Below are 17,326 nucleotides of genomic sequence, written 5' to 3' on the forward strand. Positions count from 1 at the left end.
GAATCCTAAGTGCAAGATGTAAGGTGCATTAAGGAAAAAGTAGGATCAAACAGTTTTGTAGGCTAATGAAGGCTTTCTGAAAGAGGAAACATCACAGGTTGGTGCCTCTAACTCTTTGTATTCTCTCATTTTCTAGTAACCATATCATATACCATAAATATGACTAAGAAAGATGGAAAATACAGCATACACTATGTCTACACAAAAGAGAATGGATCCCATGGACTTCTAATGTTTAGTTTAGGCATTCAAATCTTAAAATTCGACACTACAAAAATTTATATTCAGGTGCTAGTCAGTATGGCACAGGTGCCAGTGGAGACATTGGGAGAGTGGAACCATGGTTTTTACGATCAGACTGGAATCTGAATGTAGGAGAAGGCAAACAATGTTACTTAGTAGTATGACTGACATAGGTCACTCATCTCTTTCAGTCTTACATTTGCTGTATTATTTTATTCACTTAATGTTATTAAATTTTATTGAAAGATCTACTTTAAGATAACAGATTACAATACTATTGAATTCGATGCTTTACTGCTGTGGAACTGCTACACCAATCCCTCTACCAGTGTCTCAAATTCCCTCTATCATTATTTCACAAACCTTTTCCTTTTCCCCCTCCCACACCCTTTTGGTCCCAGTTGTATTTATCATGTTCCAGGATTTGTATTTGGAACTATATAATCCCTTTGTTTGTATCTTTATGTTCTGCATATTAACTAGCTTATCTGGTATGTATCATTTACTTCCTGACTAACTTTAATTATTCAATTAACTTGACATGCTCCAATTCCATTCAAGTTGCAGCAAACTGAAAAATTTAAATTTCTCATAGCTTAAATTTAATTTATTTCATTGTAAACATACAATTTCTTCATTCATGTGTTGTTGAGGACTTGGGTTGTCTCCATATTTTGTAAATATTGTAAATAGCGCTGTGATAAACAAAGCTATAGATATGTCTTTCTGGATTAATATTTTTGTATTCTTGGAGTAGTTTCCCAGAAGAATCACTGGGTCATATGCAAGTTCTAATTATGATGCTTCAAGAAGTCTCCAATTGGTATTATAAAGTGTTTTAACCATGCAACAATACCACCAGCTGTGAATTCTTTTCACATCCCTGCAGGCATTTTGTTTCTAATTTTTTTCATGTAATTCATTCTCACTGTTGTGATGTGATATACCATTATGTTTTGCTTTGCATTTACTTGATGATCAATGATAAACAAATTTTCTCATGTACTTTGCTGAATGTCGTCTTTGAGGAATGTCTGCTTACTCCCCATTTATGGACGGGTTTGTTGTTGTTGTTGGGCATTGAATGCCTTATATATCTTGGAAATTAATTCTCTGTCTGTTGTGTGGTGTGGAAATATTTTATCCCAGACAGTAGTGTGACTTTCTATCTTGGGACTCATGTCTTTTGTGTATGGAGGCTCTTCAGTTTAATATAGTCCAATTAGTTTGTTTCTGCAATTGTTTTCTTTGTCAAAGAATTTGTATTTTTGAAGACCTCGCTGAGATCAAGATCTTGAAGAATACCGCCTATGTTTATCTCAAATATTTTATATCTTTTTGTTGTTGCTGTTTGTTTTGGAATCACACCTGGCATTGTTCAGGTCTTACTCCTGGCTCTGTACTCAGGGGTCACTCCTGTCAGTGCTCAGGGAGCCTGGGACACGAATCCTGAATCAACCTTGTGCAAGGGAAGTGCCCTACCCACTGTACTATCTCTCCAGCCCCTCTGTAAATGGTTTTAATTTTGAATTTACATTTGGGACATTTGTACACAATTATTTAGATCCCTAATTATTTAGTGATCTAGGTAATTTTTGCATGTGCACAACCAGTTTCCCCAGTTATATTTGTTGTAGAGACTCTCTTTACTCCACTTCATAGTGCTAGCACCTTTGTCATAAATTAACCATCATTTGAGGGTTGACATGTGGGCTTTTCAGTTCTATTCCACTAATCTGAGAATATGTATTTATTCAGTATCATGTGGTTATGACTACTAGAGCTTTGTAGTAAGGGCAAAAGACTGGAATCATAATATTTTCTATCTCCTTTTTATAATAATCGTTTTGACTATTCTGGGAGTATTATGGTTTCATATGAATTTTTCAGGCATTTGTTTTATGACCTTACAGAATATTTTTGTTTGAAATATTCAAAATAGTTTTATTCCTCCAAATGAAACACATTTTGTTCAAAATATGTGAAGGTTCCATCAAATTAAAAGAGAATGCTTAAAATTAATATTCAACAATATTTCTTTTTAATAATCAATAATGTAAATTACAGTACCAAGAGAACTTTAATGGGAATTCTGTTGCATCTGTAAACTACTTGAGGTGAGATGGTATCATTTCAATGATACTGATTCTCCTAATCCATTAGATTGCCTTGTGTCTTCTATTTCTTTTAGACATTTTATTTCTTTCTTTTCTTTAACTAAGCAGGTATTTTATCTCCTTTTTTTAGATTGATCCCTAGATGCTTGAGTTTTTTGACACAACCATAAAGGGGATAGTTACTTAAAATTTATTTCTCTTCATATATTTGTTTACATATAAGAATTCATGAGGGGCCAGAGAGATAGCATGGTGGGTAGGACATTTACCTTGCATATGGTTGACCCTGGTTCAATCCACAGCATCCCATATGGTCCCCCGAACACTGCTAGGAGTGATCCCTGAATGCAGATCCCCAGCGTCCCAGATGGTCCCCGAGCACCACCAGGAGTAATCCCTGAGCATCACGGAGTGTGGCCCAAATGCCCCCATTCCCCAAAAACAAATATAGCAATTTTTGGTGCATTGACTTTTTTAGCCTGGTAATAGTTTTAAGACTTAAACATGATATAAACACTATCTGATTATGCATGAAAAGTGTCGACAAATAAAGAACTTAGTAGCACTTTTCTCAGTTCAATAAGTATTTATCAGCAACAGTGACTCTTCTGTAAATGAACGGACAACAAATCATACACAGATATTTCAAAGTCTCACAGTAAAATTGACAGAATTTGGAATATCCATCCCTGTGTCAGTTAAGCTGTTTGAATCAATGTCCCAGAACCCTGAAAATTACCAGAGAACCTTGCGATGATGTGATTGTAAAATTTTGGTGTAGAAAATTGAGTAAAACAGAAACCACAAGTGAATGTATACACCACTAAGAACAGAAATTTATTTTGCTTATACTGCATTATGCTAGTAAGTAAAATATGTATCATTGTATATGTTAAAATATATTAAATATAGTAAATATAACTCAAACAAGCCAGAAAAGGCAAACACTAACATTCAACAATGAGAGATGGTTGTGGAACAAAGGAAAAAGAATCCACAATTCAGCTAAACCATTTAAATATCAGAAAATAAAAGAGACTTTCCTCTAAGATTTAATATCTGTTATCTCCAGTAGCAGTATATAATCTACAGTATTTTTCCTATCATCTAAATATACAGTGGTAGCAAATATCTAATAATAACAAAAATTCTGATATGAAGATTTGTCATAAGAATAAAGTTCTGTTTTCATCCAGAAAAACATCATTGATTTTCAAGAAATAAAAATTACTTCCGAATGTACCAATCCATTGTAAAACTTTATAGAAAACATAATGTCAGTTGTTCAAGAGGGTGTTAAAGTGGTGAGAGATGAACCTGCCAAATTGTTCCTCCAAGCGCCTAAAACCCAGCAAAGGTATCTGGGGGGATTAATCAGGATGGTGTCTTTGGAAGGTACTGCTGCTGTAACAAATTACCACAAATTTAGTGGTTTCAAATAGAGAAATCATGTTGTCTTGCAATCCTGGAGGCTGTAAAAATGCAAAGGATCTCATAGGTCCAAAAGGAAGATGATGGCAGGACTTTATTCTTCCAAGGATTCTAAGGAAAATCTGTTTCTTTGTCATTTCCTGCTTCTCGGGACTTCCTACTTTCACAAACCTCTGATTTCCATCTTCAAAACTGGACTGTTAGGGTTTAGATATAGTACAGCGAGTAGGATGCTTGCCTCAAACGCGGCCGACCACGGTTTGATCCTTGATATCCCCAAGCACTGCCAGAAGTAATTCCCGAGCATACAGCCAGTAGTAACCCCTGAATATCGCCGATGTGACTCCGAAACAAACAAACAACAAAAAAAAACTGGACTGTCAAGTCTTTCTCATGCTACTTCACGAGGATACTGATTCTTGGGCCTCCTCTTCCACATTTAAAGCACCCTTGCGATTGCAATGGACCAAGACGATCCAGTGTGATCCTATTACAACCTTCAACTGATTACCAATCTCGACTGTATCAACGAAATTAATTGTCATCTGCCACATAGCATCATATATATACACACATATATAGGTTCTGTGAAAGGGGATACGGACGTCTTAGGGGGGAATCTTTATTCAGCATACCACAGCGAGGAACCATTAAAATAGATCTTAAGATGGACTGCAAAGCCAACAGGTTTGTACTCAACAAGGTTGTTCTCAGCGAGAATTGCTCTGCTTGCCTGCGTTTAGCACACACAGAAAGGGGGGTTCAAGACTAGTGAGAGACTGTATAGGTGACAGAGCCAAAGGATTCCAGAACCTCCAGGTGTTTGCTTGAGGAAGTGGGTGCATGATGCGGCCTTCTACAAAGAAATGACTGGTGAAACTAGACAGACGTACATGGAAAGTATGAAAGCACAGGAGAGAGAAATAGACAGACAGAGGCACAATTCATTGTGTACAAAACATAAATCTTGGTATTGCCAGCGTTTTTTTTTTCCTGGGCTTAGAGGCAGAGATCAGCCTTCCTTCAGAGGGGGGCAGGGCTGACACCCCCACTGGTGCCCATTCCCACCTTCCTTTCCTGGGTGGCCACATGAAGCAATGAAAGAACGTGGGAAGCTCACCCCAGAACCTCCAGGATAATCTTGTCTCAAATCTCCTCTCTCTTCCCAGCTTGGTGTGCTGATACCCACTTCTCCCATCAGCCTCAAGGAAATATGGCGATCCTGATTGGGGAGGGGAAGATGGTCAGAGAAGAAATAGTCTGGGGGTTCACACATACAGAGGGGCGCTCGGATATCCATCCGCTCCTCCCAACCTGCTGATCGGGGGCCCCGACGCCTATCACAGGCCAATCCCACATGTTGAAGTGCCAGGAAAGCCAGGGGTGGTCGCCACGTAGATATTGGGGGCCAGTCTACTGAGGCAATCACGGCTTATCCCGCCTCTGGGCCGGGGCTCGCCGCGGCCCCGCCTCCTCTGGGTCGGAACTACGACGGGGCTGGGAGGGGGCGCGAGCCCTTGCACGCAGTATCCCTCCGCCCCCTTCCGGACGGCCTCGCCGCCAGCTGCCGGTGTCGCAGTGTGCGCAGCCCCTGCCCAGTGTGCTGCAGCCGCGGTGCGCGAGAGTCGGGGGCGGCGCGCCTCTGCGGTCCGGGCCACACGGCGAGCGGGCAGCGCCGGCGGTCGGCGGAGCGGGGCGCGCGGGGACGCGGGCGCAGGCCGGGGCCTGGGGCCCGCCGAGGCAGGTAGGGGCGTCGAGGGCGGGTGGGCTCCCGCCGGCGCTGGCTGACAGCCGCCCGCGGCCCTCGGGGGGCCGGCCCGGGGGGGAGGGGCGGGGGGCGGCGGGGCGCGGGCCGGGGCCCGGGGCGAGGGGCGCGGCGGCGGGCCCCTGGCGGCGAGGAGGCGGGCGGGGGGCGCGGGCCGGGCCCAGGGGGGCTCGGGCCGGCCGGGGGCGCCCCCCGATCCCCCGGGAGCGGGCCGTGCGGGCGGCCTCCTGGGCAGCGGTGCGGGCGCGCCCCGCCCTCGGTGCTGTCTGCGCGCGGAGGCCGCGGGGGAGGCCGGCGCGGGGGCCTTGGCGGAGCGCAGCGGCCTCCGCGGGCCCCTGGGCGGGGGACCCTGGCTCCGCAGCCCGCGCTCTGGCACGGGCGTTGCGGGGCCTCCGCGCTCCCTTCCCACAGGCCCCTCTGGACGCTAGAGTCTGCTCTCTGTGCGGTAGGCGGGCGTTTGCGGCGCGCAGCAGGTTGCTTCTGTAAGTGGAGAGGCTTGAGCCAAAGGAGGAGCAAGAACGTGAGCGGCGTCTGCGGAGGTGTGTGCTTACAGGGAGGGGGTCTCTGGGCCGGGTGGGGGCCCGGGAGTGCTGCCGCTGTGTGTGCGTGGGTCTTGCGGGGTATCTGTCGTGGAAGACTGCAGAGCCCTTGGCGGCTGCTCAGGCCTGCTCCATGTCGAGCCTTCTAGATGTCCAGCACTCTAGCGGTTTTATACCATGTGTGTGCCCTCCCTCGGTAGCTGCCACCCAAAAGCAGGTGCATGAAAAGATGAGCCTTGTGCATGAGGGTGCAGTTGAAGTGATACTCGCAAGGACCACCGCACAGCCTGTTTTCTGGAATGCCGTGCCCGTGCCCTTCCCCCAGTTTATGCGGCGCCGGGCAGAGGGAAGTGGTACACCTAGTGGTGAATCAGGAAATTTGAAGAAAGGGGTGATGGGAAGAGTGATGTCAAGAGCAGACATTCTTGTCCGTTGTCCTGAAACAGAGGGCCGAACCAAAATGAGATTCTTTCCTGGCTGTTTTACTCTGTCATCTCTTTTTTCCCATAGGCCTGCTTTAAGGCTGGTCACTTCTGCAAAGAAGGAAAGGAAGAATAGACAGACTCAAATCTCTGGAGGTTGGTTTGATGAAAGGCAATGCATGGTATAACTCCGAACTAAGAGTATGGCGGGTGTCTCCCAAGTGAATTCAGGGCTTGTTTCACCTTTCTTATGATATTTCTCATGTTTATTCACTTCCTCAACTTCACCTGTCAGTGTCCTACAGGAGGTTCTAGAAATATTGGGATAGGTGGGGGTTGGGTTGTGAATGTGACAGAGCAACCTGAAAACAGGATCTAGGAGACAGGAAATGTTGAATAAATAGGAACTATAAATGGTAAGAGATATATTTGCCAAGGGATCAGGTTGTCGCCTGTGTATCTGCTATTGTCAAGCTCTATTCTTTTTTGTGTTGTTTATAGGACAAACTGCAATCTGCTGTATAACTTAACACTGTTGGAATTAAGGAAAGGAGGGGAGAATTGTTCCACATCAGTGCAGGTTGGTATGAAAAATGAGTAGATTTTAGGGTTGGTGTGAAAGAGATTTAGTGGAGACAAAAACAGGTGCAAGAGTGACTAGACATTTTTAATATGGGAGTCTTCATCCTCTCCCATCATCACCATACTTGTTTTAACCCTCACAATTGTTTATAGCAGGCAAAACAATTTGTCATTTCTGTGATTAAAGGTTGACTCCAAATGAGATGAGAGATTTTTTGGTAGACAGGCTTTCTTACCTTATGCTCAAGGTTCAGTCTAGCTGTGTGAGCCCCTGCATGAAACCAACAATTGGGAGACACTCAAAGGCCCATGTCATCTTATCTCCCTAGTTCTACTTCAGTGACAACTTTGGTGCTGCTAGAATTGCTGCTGACTACAATCATCTACAGGTCTGCATTTACCTGAAAACCAATCCATTGTCCCTGAGGTTTTTTTTGCTATTACTTTTGGGTTTTCTGTCTATATTCACTGAGCTTGCTTTTTTGGGATGAGCCCCATTCATTTTTGGTCTGGAAATGAGCTCTAACTTGTATTTCCTTCTTGCCTGATTCACCAAAGGTCTTACATTGTTTAAAAATTAATGCTTAAATACCTTTGATGGAGAATTAGACTTATGTAGGATTATCTTCTCTAACTCTTTTTATGACTGGAGTGCAGATTGAGCCTGGAGGCAAGGGCATGCCTGCAGGAAAGCTGGCGAGAGAATGTGAGCTGAGAGAGAGAATGAAGCCCTGATTAATAGTATTAAGACCCAAGGTTTATCTCTATAACCATATAATATCTTGGGAAAAACTCCAAATTAAGTCCAAGTCTATACTGGAGATAAGGATGAAAACTAAGTCCTGTGGTCTAGTCTGAAGCTATGAACTATGGTGGGGCAAGACCCAGATCTAAGGCCATGATAGTCGGCGTGGCACATCCTAAGACTGAAACCAGTGAGACCTTTGTACAAACAATAATCTTCTTACCATTAATATTTCAGATAGGCAGATGGATGCCTTTCGGGTTCTTCAGTTAAGAGAGTTAAGAGGTCAATGAAAGGTTTTATTCCAGGAACATAGTAAAAGTCATTACCTGGTGCAGGCATATAACGAAAGAACTCCCAGTCATTTCTTGGGCCAAAACCTTTCAGGACCTCTATGTTGTATATAATTCCTAGTTCTGGGGATGAATCTATTAAGTCGTCCTGGTTTGGGGCCAGAAAGTTCAGGTGTAGGTCTAAGAAAAAATATCAGTGTTATATTGTTTCTGAATGTGAAGATAGTATAAAATCCTGATTCTGGGATGAAAGATTAAGTACAGGTACTAGCCCAGGACCAAAAAGGGCGTCAGTGTCAGAATCAGATACAAGGTTAAGAAAGAAACTTCCATCAATTGTATGCCTATGTGTATAGGTATATTAAAAAAGATTCAGTTAAATCTTGGAGAAAAAGTTAATACCTACCAAGGCCTAACTCCAAAACAGAAGCCTGGGGCAGAATAATAGAAAGGAAGAGACTATTGTCGGGACTGATATTAACAGTAAATCCAAGCCAAGGACTGAGGAAGTTTATTGACATTTCCATGTTTAAAACTCAGTAAGAAACTGTTATGTTAACTGGGACTGAGGCCATCAGTTAATCTGTGCTGGCAACTGATGAAAAAAAGGTCATTGGAGGTTCCTGCTTCTGTGGTGGGAAGAAACCAACACACAGACTTATGAAAACACTATTTCTGTGTTCTGCCTTGGGGTCACTGTGGGAACTAGAGCTGAGGCCAACTGTGAGTCAAAGTAAAGGTCTGAAGAAAGAGACCTCCTTGGTCCCTGTTTCTGGACCAAATAAAAAAGAATTAAGTAGTGAGAATGAGAGTAGAGACGAAATCAGGCCAAGAGCTGAAAAAGTGGCAATATTTTGGTCCTGGTTTCAGGTTGTAAACCAGTCCCAGATGGATTCTGGCACTCAAGTCAGCTGTAACACCATGCCAGGGGCTGAATAAAAGCCCATTAGTGTGTTATCACTCTGTGCTGCTATAGAAGCTCATGTGGTAGCTTAAGTCACAGAAGTATAGCATGAAAATGGAACATTTTATTGTATTATCTCATGTTTGAGAACATAGAAAAGGTCAGTATGAAGTCTGAGGCTGGTATCAGGTGCAAATTTAAGGTAAAGGCTGAAAAGACTAATATTTTTTCTTGCTTCTGGGCAGAAGTTCTCTGTATGTATCCTTCCAGTGTAGGCATCTATAAAGCTATACCAGAGGGAGGAACAGGACATTATTGATTTGTGGTTCTGATCCAGAAAATACAGCAAGAGCTCAGGGACCAGAGCATAGTACAATGGGTAGAGCACATGCCTTGCCTGCCACTAACCCATTTTCAATCCATGGCACCACATGTGGTCCACCAAGAGTGATCTCTGAGCACAGAGTCAGGAGTAGGCCCTGAGAACCAACGAGTTTGTTCTCAAAACAAAAAAGGCAAGAGATCAGTTTAAGGGCCCAGGTTATAGGCTTCAGAAGAAAGCACTGTAAATAATGGGATTGTAGAAAGCAAGGCATTGACTGAGGAGTTATCTAATCACGTGTGGTTCTGGAAAGGGGCTGAAACCATTATATATGCTTCAGGTAGAGAAGATTCTAGGCACCAAGTAGAGGAGGACGTTGTTGCTTCTTGATGCCTCGCTAGGAAATAAGACAGGCTTCAATTACAGCACCTGAGGCTGAAGAAGAGAAGCTAGCAGCCGAGGAGCAAACTTCTTGGGTTCTGGTTCTGGGCTGAAAAAGAGATAGTATAGAGTTTAGGCCTTATATAATAGAAGAGGCCATATTAAGTACTGAAGACCATTTATGGATATCGGTTCTGGGCTATAAAGATAGAGATTTGTAATGCTTTGCATCTCAGCCAGAGAGTGATAAAGAAATGAGTGTTGAGTTCTGGAGACAGTACCGTGGGTAGGGTGTTTGCCTCTCAAGAAGCTGACCCAGATTCAATCCCCGGCATTCCATATGGTCTCCTGAGCCCTGCCAGGAGTGATCCCTGAGCACAGAGCCAGGAGTCTGTGATCGCTGAGAACAGTCAAGTGTGGCCCCAAAACCAAAAACAAGATGATTGTTGGATTCTTTTGCTGGTCTGAATAGTAGAACTGTGGAAACCTGTGAGTACAGACCGTAAAAGTAGTGAAAGTAACAGTTGTTGGGTTCTAGTTTCAGTTAAATATAAAATCAGTAATAGGAATGGAAATGGAACTGAGTCCAAAATAGCTGAAAAAGGTGAGAGCATTGTGGGTTCCTGGTTCTAGGCAGGAGATGTGGCCCATTTTGAATCGATTCCTTGCCTAACATTCATGATCACATGTAAGTGAATTTATTCAGTTGAGCGGGAGCCTGATGTTTCACACAGTTCTCAGAACTAGAGGATACTGTTCAGTTAAAGACCATTCTATGGAGTAGGATTGGCTTCCCATTCCTAAGTTCTTACATATTTTTTTGGCTTTTTGGGTCACACCCAGCGATGCACAAGGGGTCACTCCTGGCTCTGCACTCAGGAATTACCCCTGGCGGTGCTCAGGGGACCATATGGGATGCTGGGAATCGAACCCGGGTCGGCCGAGTGCAAGGCAAACGCCCTACCCGCTGTGCTATCACTCCAGCCCCTTACATGTTTTTAAAAGAAACAATTTCTTTATTCTCTGAGATATTTGAGAATATTTGGAGTGGGAAACTCAGGCACATAGAACTGAGCATAGAAAGAGACGACTAAAAATCTTTCCACCTGATCAACTTTTCCCTGAGTTCATCTGAGTATAATTCATATTACTAGTCAGGGAAATTTGAGAGCATGTGCCCCTAGGGAGAGTGAAGAACCTGAGTGTTGGTCTTACAGCTGCATAAATGTAAATTTATTTGGTTTGGGGAAATTTGAAAACACCTATTAATGGATAGAGTACAAAGTTATTTTATTCATGAAATATAGAAAATTGCAATGGGTAAGAAATATTTTCAGTTTGCTTACAATTTACTTGGAATTTAGGTGTTGTTTATTGAAACCTTGCTCAATTATCCTACCTCACAGTTTAGAACAGAGCTTTTGGGAGAAAATTATTCACAAACCTCTACATCACCCCAATTTAAACATTAGTCAGACATACTATTAGACATCTCACTACAATTACTGACTATATAAAACTGTTGCCAAATATATGTATGTGTGTGTGTATTTGGTAGATATATATATCAATGTATCACGGTCATCCCGTTGTTCATCGATTTGCTCAAGTGGGCGCCAGTAACGTCTCCATTCATCCCTGTTGCATGCTAGTGTAGCCCGATGGCATATTGGGGCCTCTTTCAGGATCAGGGAAATGAAGGCCATCGTTGTTACTGCTTTTGGCATATCGAGTACGCCATGGGTAGCTTGCCAGGCTCTGCTGTGCAGATATATACATATATGTACATATGTATGTGTGTATATATATGTATGTATCTGGGTTTTCCTCTTTAGTTCCCATGGGTAAAGCTGAAACAAGATTACATATTCTGAAAATGCTATTTACTTTGTCTGAAAATAATGTCAGTTGAAACAATGTCAGATTTATGCCTCCTTTAGTAGGAGAGACAAAAGTGTTCAAATTGTTCTAGAAATGTTTAAATATAATGCCAAATATATCTAAAAGGCGCTACTACCATCTTACTGAATGAACATCTCTTGATATTTGTCTTTTTATCTCAATTGTGGCGTTTGGTATCTAAGCATATAGTAAGTAGAACCATCATAAGTAAGCTACGTTTATGACTATTACCTTTATGATTCTTGTGTAATTATGTCTATTTGGATCTAGGTTTGTGTTTCCAATAAAGTTCTGTGTTAAAGTTGGGAGAAATTACCCTTCTCATTGAACTTTATAGATACAAGGCTGACATAAATATAGATGATTAAGATATGAGTAGTGTGTTACATGTAAAAAGCTTATTTTCAGACATTTAAATACATTAGTTGTCGTGGGCATGCTTCAAGGCATGCTTCAGAGCAAAAAATGAACATGGATTGTAGAAAATATAAATGAATTTTGTGAAAAAAGAAAAAAGTACGGTAGTAGAAAAGGTGATCCTATGGGAGTGCGGTATCCAGTCTGCCTAGAGTGGCTGTGAGGAGTACAGGAAGGGTTATAAAGGATAAGAGTTTTGATGAGCTGAGATGTTGCAGTCAAAGTTTGGGTGTTTCTTCATGCTGCCTACAGATTAGAAAAAAAATAAGATAGGAAAGCTCACAATGTTACGAGTCAGGTACATTTTTTTTATGTTGGTGGCAATTAGGTAATAATCTATTAGGTAATAATACCAAATAGTTGCTAAAAGTAATGATATATAGGTTTTTTTAAATTTCCTAAATTTAGAAATGTTTATATTTAGTGAATAGGAAGCATTGGTGTTATACATGGAGGAGATAATCCCATTATAAAAATGTGTTTCAGTGAACTGGATTTATATAAATGATTATTTTATTTTGGAAAATTATGCAATAATATAAAACATGTCAAAAGAGAAATATACATGAGACCGGAGTTTCAGAAGAACTGACTTCACAAATACTAATTATTTGGCCTGGAGCAATCATACAGCTGGTAGGGTGCTTGCCTTGCATGTTGCTGGCATGGGTTTGATTCCTGACATTCCATACAGTTACCTGAGCCTACCAGGAGTGATCCCTGAGTACAGATCCGTGAATCCAGAAGTAAGCCCTGAGCACCGCTGGGTGTGAACCAACCCTTTAAAAAAAACTCCTAATTACTTGAAGGGAATAAACTGAAATTTCCTGTTCCGGTGTTCATTCCACATGGTGTTTGTATACACAAAGAGCGTAATTTTAATACTTTCAGACAGGATCAGAAATAATAAAACTGGTTATTGAGTGGGGACATGGTTCAGATTAAGGGGAAATGTACACAGTGTTTTATTTTAAGGAAAAGGACAGTGATTCTATTAATTTTTGTTTGTGTCAGAGTATAAAATGCTTCTTTATTACCAGAATTTAGTATGCAAATTTTATGAAGTAGAACCAAGTGTCAGTTTTGCAGACTTAAATTTTTGTTAAAAAGTATCAACCTACTGATGCAGAAGTTCCTATGATTGTATTGTCAGTGTTTTTCAACACATCCTGTGCATATTTAATGTCACTCTAATATTTAACTGAATGTTTTTTAAAAAGAAATCTTCAAACAGAGAGGTTTTATACCAGCCCTATAGTCCATCCTGTGGAGCAAGGCCCAGGCTTGAGGCTGAAAGTTTGGATCTAAATTCGGTCTTCCTTTCACTTCTGTATTGCCACCACTATCTGGAACTTCAGGTCCCACAGAAACAAGCCCAATTCCTAGTCTGCAGTCATCTGTCTATGCTGGAGGCTGCATAGTCACATGATACTGATGGTTAATTGCAATAGATTACCAGTGGTGGTGTATAGCATGACAAAGGTACAGGAAGAACATACTGATTGATGGCCCTGTGATCTCCTATGAAGGTGGTGGTGCCACTCCATGCCGTACTCACCTAAGTGCTAATCTCTTGAATGAACAGGATTACAGCCTTTGTTGGTAACAGAAACAGTCTAGATCTCCTTAGCAGAGCACTCTTTCTCTCCTGTTCAGAAGGCAAGTCATCCTACATGAGGTGATAGGCCATTATGGAGAGGAACAGAGGTTGCTTTCAGAGGGGATGGATTGTTGTGAGGCTCAGGAAATGGTATCTGTGTGAGTTGGTAGATAACATAAGATGTAATTGCAAGAAGTGCTGGGACCCTCTGCCCTCCTCCTTCCATCTGATAATCCTCTGTTCCCACTCAGGCTCCTAACAGTGCTATTTAAGTCAGTTTCTATGTGTGAGTGGGGTAAGTGAACACTTGGAGACAAGAGTAGGCGTCAGGAGTGCCTGAAAAGAGGTAAAGGTGAAGTCACAATTTGTGAACACTGTACTTCATGTATACCTCTGACACTTGTTCTGGAAACACGGGGATAAGGAAGGAATCTGAGCTGTACTATAATCTTGGTTGCACTTAGTGGGCTCTCATTTTTCTGTCTTAGATGTTGGAGTGACAGAATCTGCTGAAAAATGGGGGCCTTTGTAGGGCATTGGCAAGATTTGCTTTTACTCCACGCCTCCTTTTCTTTGAAGATGCAAGAGAAGAATGCATCCTTTCAACTCTAGGAAGGGGGAGTGGGACACAAACTCAGGAATAGGGAACCTCTATTCTTGGGACTTTAATGTTAAATTTAAAATTGGGGTACTGTGAAGCTTTTCAGCATCAAAAAGGATCTCTGGATCTCAGCAGCATTCCCAGGATCTGCCTTGGATGTGAATTTCTGAAAGGGTCTTAGTTGCATCGTGCATTCAAAATCTCCATCCCACATGGGCATTTAAGGATAACTGCATCATCTGAGGCTGTCCTGAGGCTCTCCCTTGCTCTTTAGTCCTGGAATGCAGAGGATGGTCTTAATGGGAACCAGAAACAAAAGTGCCATATGGGGTTATCTCACAAGTTGACCTGTAGAGACCCCTTCCTTGTTTCCTTGTTTCTTAACCAGTGTTTTAAAATTAAGAATTACCTATCCTTGCTCGCTCCATTATTTATATTAACTCTTTTTGGTGAGAGCTCATCTCCATGAAATACATACCTATCCACTTGCAGTTTACTAGCATCTTTTTCATTACTGTCTTTAATTTGCGCTAGAGTCAACTTACAAGGCATATAACAAAAATGCCTATCATGAAGATACTTAAAACTTGTCTCTCAAACCTTTTTAAGTAATGACTTTTAGAGCAACATGTATATTAACATTTTCCAGATGAAAATAGGCTAATTTCACAGTCACAATCCATGTTACAGTTCTTTCACATAGTTCCTTACACTTGGAGGAGTCAGCTTTCTCACTAACTTGATTTTCTCCTCTCCTGTTCAGTCATCTCTATCAAAGACCTGTCTTCTTCTTAGAGATTATCTTGACCATACACACTCTCTTCTTGGTGATACTCCAGATCCCATTGTTTAACTCCATGAATGCTCACCTTTTGTACTAATTCCTTACCTAATGATTTTATACCTTCACTCCAATGATAACTTTCCTATTTGATTGTGAAGCCCTTTAGAGAGTTCACACCCTATTAACTAAATTTAAGATTCTTCCTTCATTTATTTATGTGTAGTATTATACTAAGTATCCAGTGCTGCTTCAATGACCATACCTTACTACCTGACTACCTTACAAGAGTCAAGCAAAGAATCTCAAGTCCCTTCGTTTGATAGAACAGTATGCCAGATTGTTTATTTTAGAAATGTATGGTGAGCTTAGTGTATGCAGTTTTTAACATGTCTGTTATCTTACTAGCATAAATTTTATTTCTTGTGAATTGAATACTTTTACTTTTTCTCATTTGCCTTTTAGAGATTCTTAGTTTACAGGTTCTTAATGTTTAAATAACTTGCTTTGGATTTCCATATATGTAAGACAGTAGCACTGCACTTTAGCACTGTCCTCCTATTTGCTCATCTATTTGCTCAAGTGGGCACCAGTAAAGTCGCCATTGTGAGACTTGTTACTGTTTTTTTGGCATATCGAATACGCCATGGGTAGCTTGTCAGGCTCTGCTGTGTGGGTGGGATACTCTTGGTAGCTTGCTGGCTCTCTGAGAGGGATGGAGGAATCAAACCTGGGTTGACTGCGTGCAGGGCGAACGCCCTACCCACTGTGCTATCGCTCCGGAACAATTTTAACAATACAAAATATCATTTTTCAAAAATTTATAGTTCAAAGAGGTGTTAAACCTCTCCCCTTATTTTCATTGTAGAATATTATTTCCATATGAAAATTTCCTAGGCAGCTGAATTTCATTTGTACTTTACCTCACTGAATATTCAAAGTAGAAGACCAGTTTGAAATTTTTACCTATACATTGCTATCAAGGAACTCTAATTTTCTCATCACAGTTTAATTATTTTAATCGTCATTAAAATGCTTCATCTTTCTCAACAAAGTTAGTGACTTCTTTTTTTTTTTTGCTTTTCGGGTCACACCCAGCAGTGCACAGGGGTTACTCCTGGCTCTGCACTCAGGAATTACTCCTGGCAGTGCTGGGGGACCATATGGGATGCTGGGAATTGAACCCGGGTCGGCCGCGTGCAAGGCAAATGCCCTACCCGCTGTGCTATCGCTCCAGCCCAAAGTTAGTGACTTCTTTAACCTAGATTTTTATTGCATTTGGATTTAAAACATTCTTTAGCACAGTTGTAATATATTTAGAGCATGGTTCCTTAGTTTACATGTTATAAAACATTAATAGGACATTATTTAAGCTAGAATAGAATTATTGAATATTATTAGATACATGGCTAAAACACCATTAAATAGGTAGTGCTATATAAAACTAATTTTTGATTTTGTGTTTTTGTTTCGGGGCACACCAAGTGGTACACAGGGGGAACTCCTGGCACTGTACTCAGGAATCAATCAAAAAAGATGTCAAATATCCAAAGCAGTTTTGAGCAAGAAGTAAAAAAAAATTTAGGCATGGTGTGCTCGCTTTGGCAGCACATATACTAAAATTAGAACAATACAGAGAAGATTAGCATGGCCCCTGCGCAAGGATGACACGCAAATTCGTGAAGCGTTCCATATTTTTGATAGCACAGCGGGTAGGGCGTTTGCCTTGCACATGGCCGACCTGGGTTCAATTCCCAGCATCCCATATGGTCCCCTGAGCACTGCCAGGAGTAATTCCTGAGCACAGAGCCTGGGGTAAACCCTATGCATCACCGGTTGTGGCCCAAAAAGCAAAAAAAAAAGAATAGTGTGCTTAGATGTTTAGAAATATATGCATCTATAGTAAATTGGTCTTCAAAACTGCACTAAACCGCAATGATAAGCAGTGGTGAAAGGACTGAAATGGTTTTGAGAAGTCTAGATATTAACATGCAGAATAAAATTGAGCCTATATCTCACATCATTTATAAAAATCAACTCAAAATAAAGATGCAAAACCTGAAACCATAAAACTATTAGAAGGAAACAATGGGGAGTTTCTTGACATTAGACCAGGCAATTATACCCAGAGAATTTTGAAAGAAAAATAATTTTGACATTTGGAAAGTATTTTTCCCACTAGAAACTGAAAAAAATTTGACTTGCAAAGTTATTAAGACAGAGTAAAACTGGGGCTGGAGCCATAGTAGAGCAGGGAGGGCATTTGCCTTGCACGCGGCCA

General features: G+C 41.5%; 1 protein-coding gene and 1 non-coding gene across 2 annotated transcripts in view; one reads left to right on the forward strand and one right to left on the reverse strand.

Annotated features, from left to right (window-relative positions):
- Positions 1-5,185, reverse strand: part of LOC101554850 (melanoma antigen preferentially expressed in tumors-like) — a 46,906-nt gene extending 41,721 nt beyond the window's left edge. Inside the window, exons 1-2 of the mRNA XM_004611697.2 lie at positions 5,106-5,185; positions 4,912-5,013 (exon numbers count right to left, since the gene is read on the reverse strand). The gene's annotated coding sequence lies outside the window, so the exon portion shown is untranslated. The remainder of the gene's footprint in view (positions 1-4,911; positions 5,014-5,105) is intronic.
- An 11,452-nt stretch (positions 5,186-16,637) lies between these two features.
- On the forward strand, positions 16,638-16,744 carry LOC129400395 (U6 spliceosomal RNA). The gene has a single exon (XR_008627638.1). It is a non-coding gene; the product is annotated as a U6 spliceosomal RNA (small nuclear RNA).
- The last annotated feature ends 582 nt before the right edge of the window (positions 16,745-17,326 follow it).

Source organism: Sorex araneus, chromosome X (assembly GCF_027595985.1).
Source record: "Sorex araneus isolate mSorAra2 chromosome X, mSorAra2.pri, whole genome shotgun sequence".
Taxonomy (NCBI): domain Eukaryota; kingdom Metazoa; phylum Chordata; class Mammalia; order Eulipotyphla; family Soricidae; genus Sorex; species Sorex araneus.